Raw genomic sequence first — 8,258 nt, 5'->3', positions numbered from 1 at the left:
ACACACACACACACACACACACACACTAAACATCAGTTATCTGTACCTATTGACTTCTGCAGAAGAAAAACAAATACTATAGAAGTGAATGGTTACAGGTCCAGCTTTCTTTGAAATATCTTCTTTTTTGTTCAACAGAATAAACAGAATTTAAAAAGACAAACCGATTTGGAACAAGTAAAGGTTGAGTAAATGATGACAATTTTCATTTTTTTTTTGTGAACTATCCCTATAAAAAGGGATTTTAATCCCAATTCAATGATTTATGCTTAGCTAACAGTGACCGCAGCAGACCCAAAAATTGTCTGAGTATATACAGTTAAAGTGAGAATTATTAGCCACCCTTTCAATTATTTTTTCTTTTTTAAATATTTCCCAAATTAAGTTTAACAGAGCAAGGAAATTCTCACAGTATGTCTGATAATATTTTTTTTCTTCTGGGGAGAGTCTTATTTGTTTTATTTTGCCTAGAATAAAAGCAGTTTTAAAGTTTTTAAACACCATTTTAAGTACAAAATTATTGGCCCCTTTAGGCTATTTTTTTCCCTCAAAAGTCTACAGAACAAACCATCGTTATACAATAAATTGCCTAATTACCATAACCTGCACAGTTAACCTAACTAACCTAGTTAAGCCTTTAAATGTCACTTTAAGCTGTACAGAAGTGTCTTGAAAAATATCTAGTAAAATATTATTTACTGTCATAGCAAAGATAAAATAAATAACTTATTAGAAATAAGTTATTAAAGTTATTATGTTTACAAATGTGATGGAAAAATCTGCTCTTTGTGGCACAGAAAATGGGAAAAAAATAAATAGGGGGGCTAATAATTCAGGGGGGACAATAATTCTGACTTATATGATATATATATATTTATATATAAATAGATTTTTTTTTTCTAGAAAACAAAAGCAAAGCACACTTCTTCAAAAACCCGAAATCTAGCCAACACTCAAGTACATTTTTTCCATGTATTAAATAAAACTGCCACTTTTTAAAATCATAATGGCATAAATATAAACATATTAAAATCGTAATAAGTCATAATAGGAAATAATTTTAAATATGATACAACATTTGATGTTTGCCACTGATGTCACTTGAATGCAGTTAAAACTAGTACATTCGTACATTAAAACGAGTGGTTCTGTCACTGTGTTTAATTCTTTGCATGAATGTATGATATAGTTAATGCCACATGCACTGTGTTTTATTTTCATGGTTAATTGTGAAATAAACAGCAACATGTCTGTTAAGAGTTACATTTTCGCTGGAAAAAAACAGCTGTGCTAATGAGGAGAGCGCCAAAGAAAAAAGTGTTTCTATAGCAAAGAACTGCAAATATGCAGATATTCTAACAATCTTTTGATAAACACACCTTGTGCTCACGGTCTGCACTGCTGTGCTTTGCTGACTAAATAAAAACCAAGTTGAAAACGGAGTAGCAGAATTCTGCCTTCGTTTTTATATCAAATTTAAAGGGGACTTAGGCGATCATTACTACTATACAGTTCATGAGATAACCACAAAAGTTTTAGGGGGGGCTGAATGAAAATATTGGAGGGCTAAAGTGACGTCCATTCATGCTGTTTTATAATTTTACCTGAGCGTTTCAGTGAGACATCATTCAGTTGATTTGTTGTGATTTTCGAAAAACTCACAAACTGTTCTCACAGCTGCTGTGGTTGTCAGGGGTGGGAAATGGCACAAATTAAACATAAATGGACCAATTGCAAAAAAATTAAGATGCGAGTTAAAAAATATTTGGTATTCAGTTAAAGGAGACGCGAATACACATAAATTAAGGAAGTCAAATCACCAAAACAAGCGAGTATACAGAAGGTATATTCAATTATTGATCCTCAGAAGTCATAATACCCAAACAGCTCATGGAAAAAAGTAGACATACTGAGTATACGTGCGTATAGCAAGGACTACAACACTGTTCAGTACCACATCAACTTACTTCAAGAAGACTTCAGACAAAAGATTTAACCTTATTTGTGCTTTTTAAATCACATAATAGAATATTTCACTGCACTTTCAGGAAACTCAAGTCTGCTGGTTGTAGAAAACAACCTAAAAGTAACTTTCTTAACTCTCCGTGCACATCAAAAACTTTAGTTGAATCTATTACACATCAGAACATTGTTCCCTCTCCAAAATCCATGTGTTTTATATTTATAGAGTAGTGCACCCAGGTGATGCCTGTGAGGAGCCTTGCTCAATACACAGGATCTGTTTACTGTGACAATCACTGTGACTGAGCTTGTCCCTGCTGCTCTAATCAGCACCTAAATACCTTAATTACAGATCACTGAAAAAATACAGAATTTAAAGGGCACCATCATCTCAGATCTGCACAAAATTAATGTGAATGACATCTCTGATTTCGTATTGTTAATTCATTTTGGGACTGCATTCTTCCTATGAAAAAAACAAAGAAGACACAAAAGGCTTTTATTTTTTGCTTCATGTGTAGATGCATTGAAAACAAATGCATCAATGGCAAAACATTATGCTTATGCAAGGAATAATTGAAGATGAGCTTTTGAATAATTTGAAAAAAAAAACAATGCAGTGTGCATTATTTTAGATGGGGGTCAAGTATTTCTGTGCATACCACACCTAAAGACACTGTTCAGATGTTGTATTTCAAAATATTTGTCAGGCTTTTGTCCGATGCTGTATTGATCTTTTTCTGTAATCACTAGCTTACCATTATAACCATTTCAGAATTATTAAGTAAAAGCCTGACAAGTATAGATATGTTTACAAGATGCGCTAATTTAAATGTTTCCTCCTGTGCATTTTTAAAAAATTGTTGTAGATCCCTGATTCTCACAGTTTCATGAATTCAATATTCAGAACACCATATACATGCACACATAATGGTTTCATGAACATGGAAGTAAATACAAACGATCAAGATTGGCCATTAAGCAGCATAACCACCACATATAGCTCACCATTGTTGTTTTGGTTGACATTAAAATTTAAAGAATGAATGACCAAAAACGTGCCGTAAAAATAAAAAGGATCTTATTTTACTTAAGATGCCAATTTTTCCATCCATACACTATAAAACAGGGGTCTCACACTGCCGGCCATTAACGGCCCGCCCTCCCTTCTCCCTCCATCAAAGGGAGACGTCAAAGCTATAATGAGATTTAGCCTGCCAAAACATATATTTTTGAACCTCTATCATTGTTGTGCAGTCGCGTCTTGCCACTTGTGGTTTTGACCCACCACCTAGTCGACATTTAAAGCACTGCATTCAGACTAGTTTTACTTTCATTTTCTCTCAGTGTACGGTTGAGAGTAACACGAGTTTTACTTATGGGGATGATTTAAATATTAAATGTATGTCCATAAGTGCTTTATTTTTACTAAAGCTATATTTTTGTAAATATTCAAGGGTCGTTTGATGATTATCAGTTTTATACAACTAGTATGTTGTTGTACAAACACTTCTTCGTGGCTTACGCATTAAGCTGCTAGTGGTGTAATAAATATGACAATTTTGCTAATGTTCGATTCAAATGGTCCTATTTAATAGATTTTCCCCATATGCTTAATAAGATTTGCATAAAAACTACATACATTAGCAAAAATGTACTGCTGGTTGAACTTGTTATAGTAAATGTGAATATGCACATACTTTTCCCCTCTTTGTTGTAGTTTTACAAAAAGGAAAGATATTGAGAAGAACGATTTCCAGTAAAGGCACTTAAGTTACCAAAACTGCTTAGTGCTGTTCTTACGCTATTGGGACAATACAATTGGTTGGGACGGAAAAATTACTTTGCATATTATTTGTAGTATTTTCATACACTGTAAAACCCAAAAGCCAACTTAGTCAAATGAAATGAGTGTAGTTAACTCAAAATTTACTAAAAGTTAATTCTACTCATTTGAAGAGTTTGAACTATTTTTAGTTTGAGCATTTCTGTTTAAATACCTCTTTACTTCATCTTAAATTGAGTAAGTTCACAGTACTCAAATAGATTAGTCTTTTTTAACTCAAATGGTTTGTTGCAATCGGTTTCTTCAGATGGTTTGAGTTGACTTAACTTATTGAGTTTTACAGTACTGGAGATCGTGGAGATCACTCACACACACTTCTGTGCTGAGTCTTGTTATAGTGTCATTGTGAACATTATGATGCTTTTTCCTTGCGTTGCTTTGCCGTGTTTTTGACCCTTGCCTTGTTTGCTTGTTTATGTTGTCTGCTGCTTGCCTGGGGTCCGTTCTTCGTACATGGATTTCTCACTTAGCTGGATTTGGATATTGACGATTTGACACGATCCAGGATCATTTCGTTCTTCAAAGCTGATCCGAGAGTTGTTGTTATAGCAACAGTTCTGCTAGCTTAAACCTGATCGGGAGCAGGTTCAAATCATATAAACAGGATTAGATCGGCTCGGTTCAAGCAAAGAAAATAGATATATATATATATATATATATATATATATATATATATATATATATAAAGTTATAGTTATTAATAAAATAAATAAAGTTATATAAATATAAAACGTATGCAATCTGCACCCTCGAAATGAAAGTGCAAAGACTGCCACCTCGTGGTGCAAAAAGAAAACTTATTGATATGAACTTTTTAGATCGCTTTAGTACAAATTGTGTGTGATAATAGAAATGTACAACATAAAAAAATAAATAATACATTAATGCAGTCGTAAAGATGTTTTAATAATTAATATGCCATTGATTTGATGCTTCACGAAAGTTGCAGACGCCTTTACCAATATCAAAATGCTTTTGTAAACAACCAGTTATTCTTTACACCGATTAAAAAACGGCTACTATAATAAAGAAAATCTTTTCTACATGTAGAACTAAATACACTGATATGCACTGAAACACATGATGAATACTCTTGACACGTGAAAGTGTAAAGCCTGCAGCTCACAACACATGTGGAAGGTTATTGCGTGTCATATTTAACAAGCCGTTTACTGCTAATTTGATGTAATTTTGCTCACATGGATAATTGAATATTAATCAGATGATGTCATTAAGCTGCTGTGGCATCAGCCAATCGCTGCATTGCTGATCATGATTTCGAGGATCGATAGATCTGTCCTTCACAACACACGCAGCGATCTCAGATCAGTTTATCCAGACATTCTAATCTGATTCGCGAACTTGTTTGAAGAACCAAATTAGCGAGAGATCAGTTATCAAGATGAATAGATCCAGGATCTGCCAAATCATCTTAGATCATTTAAGCGAGGTACGAAGAACGGACCCCTGTATTGACCACTTGCCTGTTATTTGACAACAACTCCAGATTTCCTGAGTACATCTGTTTGCCCATGTGTTGGTTGTTGCCTGCCTAACCATTCTCATAATAAACCTGCGTTTGGATCCGCACTCAGCGTCCCGCTTCACATTACAATAGTATTCTATGACAGACTGAACAGACTGAATATATATCTCTAAACAGCATTCTTAAGGGTTGAACGCTACGCACAAAGACGGATCCATTCTCTGCCGTAAAACTCTGTGATGAGGTGATATGCATGCAACAGATGGGCAATGCAGCTTAACGACAAACCACGCTGCCTAACAACCCTAAATGCCTTTAAGTGCAGAACGTTCAATTCTTTCGATAAGAGAGGCCGCAATCAGACTTAAATTAACATTTAGATGACCATAAAACTCTGAAAGCTGGCAATGTGAGATCGCAGTTTGTCCCTCAGACCTGTGGGCACAAGCAGCTCAAAAGGGGGATATGACTAAGTCTCACAAGTTATTCCAGCTAATCAATCAAATTAGCGTAACGCCTGTGTGAGGTCACACATGCAGGGGAAAGGACTGGGCTTCCTCTTGTCTGTTTTATTTATATCTCTGCCGTGTCGCCTCTGGGTGACATGAGCAGCGGGGGATTCTCGGCTACATTGAGCTCACCCCACTGTCAGACACGTCCCTTACACACCGCAGCCACCATTGGCCATCAACCCTTGGATGCCCCGTCGAAACCTGTCTTCACATTTAGCTCCCTTAAGCCTCAATACTTTGTTGATCCTCCTCCAGTCTGGCTTTTAATAACGCTCTAGTTTTTAATCGGCTTTCTTCAACACTCTCTTGCCTCTTTTTGACACTTGCTTCTTTGCTGCTTTTCCTCCGGTGTGCATGAAAAACCTGTGAGGGGAAGCAAGGTTGAGGACAGACTGTCATTCTGTCCTTGAGCTCGAGTCCATTCTGACGCTTCAATAGACACGAGGCTTTGAACTGAAATATGTGGAAAGTCCAATACAAAGTCTCAGAAATAGGGGTTTTGTGGCCTTCCGTAGTAACTGCCAACACAGCAGAGGCGATGGACAACAGCCCCCTGCCTCCATAATTTGATACATTATAGACGCGATCTGCACAGACGTGAAGGTCATGTTGTTCTTCTTTATTTGTTATTGGCAGGTCAAGAATTTAATTTATTGAGGTTGCAGTTAAGAACACTTACATTACATAAAATGTTCTTGAATTTAGCTGCATTTTATGACTAGGCGTAAGGCAATTCACACACACACAATAAAAACATGATTAGATTTATTTGAAAGCATTATTACTTTTTATTTTTGGTTGTAATGTGTTCATTGTTCTTACGTCTGAATGAGAGTCATGCTTACTGTTTTAAGGCAGATGTGAAGGCGGCATTATCTTTAGGTGTGCAAGGCTGTTTTTGACTCCACCTCTCTCATGTCAAGTCCAATCGGAAGTCTGATTGTAGGGTGGCAATAGAACAAATGAGGGCAGCATTGCTGACGTAAGGGGACGCTTCTGACAGACTTCACTGCGTCATGTAGAACAAGTGTTTTTTTTCTTTCTCTCTCTCTCGCTCTCTCTCATTTCAAGAAGTCATAAATATGATAATAATCCCTTGATGGACAGTTTTCTTAATCTATAAAGTTTAAGTAAAATGTTTTACAAAATTGTCAAAAATAACAATAATAATTATAATATTAATTATACCATTTTTCCTTAAAAATTAAATATGGCTATGGTAATTCATCTTGAACATTATGATCATTTTAACACACATTTGTTAACTATAAAAATAATAATTGTAAAAAAAAAAAAAAAAACAACAGCAATTGTTGCACATCAAAATCCTCTGAGTTAAATTTACAGAGTTTAGGGAGTGTTTGGTCCCTCTTTATAATAAGGCTAACAGATTAGTAATAAGTAAAGCTGCTGTTTGTGGAGTTGCTTATTAGCTGAGTTGATCCTTTGCTGGAATTTTGAGAGATTCAATTTATTATATTTCAGCTGATTTCAGGTTGTAACTAAAGACAGTAGTAGTTTTCTGTTTCTCTTCCTTGTTTCTGCTTAATAACAGCCGGTGTTCATCATCAGTCCTCTATCATCAGCTAATTAATCCTTTCATTGTCTCATTAACTCAAGTAACATTAACTCAATTTAGAGGTGCACCAAATTTACTAAATAATACTAAATAAACTAAATTTAAAAAAATTACTAAATAAAATAAACTGACTAAATTTTACTGTGTGCCAATTTCATGATGTTTGATCAGTTGTTTGAACTTAAAATGAAATATTATTGCCACGTTTGTCTATAGTGAACGTTAAAATAATTAACTTAATCTAACTTTATTAATATATTATGTGCAAACTTTGACTTTTGAATACCTAAAGTCAATACCAATAATTAAAATGTACTTTTTTTTAATTGTCAATGTCAATTTTATTTATATAGCACTATTAAACACAACCAGAGGTTGACCAAGGTGCTGCACAATACACATCACAACAAAGAAAAATATAAAATTTTAGCTAAAAGGAACAATTTTCACTGATAAAATGCCAAATTAAAGAGGTAAGGTTTTGACCTAGATTTAAAAACAGACAGAAATAAAACAGATCTACAGAGGGCCAGAGCATTCCACAACCTAGGGCCAGCTACAGCGAAGGCAAGGTCACCTCTGCATTTCAGCCTGAACTTAGGGATGCATAACATTCTCTGGTTGATGACCAAAGAGACCGACCAGCCTGATACTCAATCAACATGTCTGACAGATAAGAAGGTGCCAGGCCATTTACAGATTTAAAAACCAGGAGAACAATTTAAAAAGTGACCAGTGCAAAAATGGGTAAAACTGGTGTAATGTGGTCATGTTTCTTAGTACCTTAAAAGCCTTGCAGCAGCATTTTGAACTAATTGCAAGCGGGATATGGTTTACTGATTAATCCCAAAGTATTATGAATTACAATAACCT

The 8,258-nt window shown here is 35.0% G+C and overlaps 1 long non-coding RNA gene across 1 annotated transcript; it reads right to left on the bottom strand.

Moving 5' to 3' along the window:
• Window positions 1-241: 241 nt before the first annotated feature.
• Window positions 242-6,690, bottom strand: LOC141380505 (uncharacterized). Its single transcript, XR_012398571.1, has 3 exons — window positions 5,274-6,690; window positions 936-4,241; window positions 242-850 (listed from the first exon to the last, which is right to left on the bottom strand). It is a non-coding gene; the product is annotated as an uncharacterized lncRNA (long non-coding RNA).
• Between the last annotated feature and the right edge of the window lie 1,568 nt (window positions 6,691-8,258).

The sequence above is a fragment of the Danio rerio genome, chromosome 23 (genome assembly GCF_049306965.1).
Source record: "Danio rerio strain Tuebingen ecotype United States chromosome 23, GRCz12tu, whole genome shotgun sequence".
Classification (NCBI taxonomy): domain Eukaryota; kingdom Metazoa; phylum Chordata; class Actinopteri; order Cypriniformes; family Danionidae; genus Danio; species Danio rerio.
This window is presented reverse-complemented; position numbering and strand designations above follow the sequence as displayed.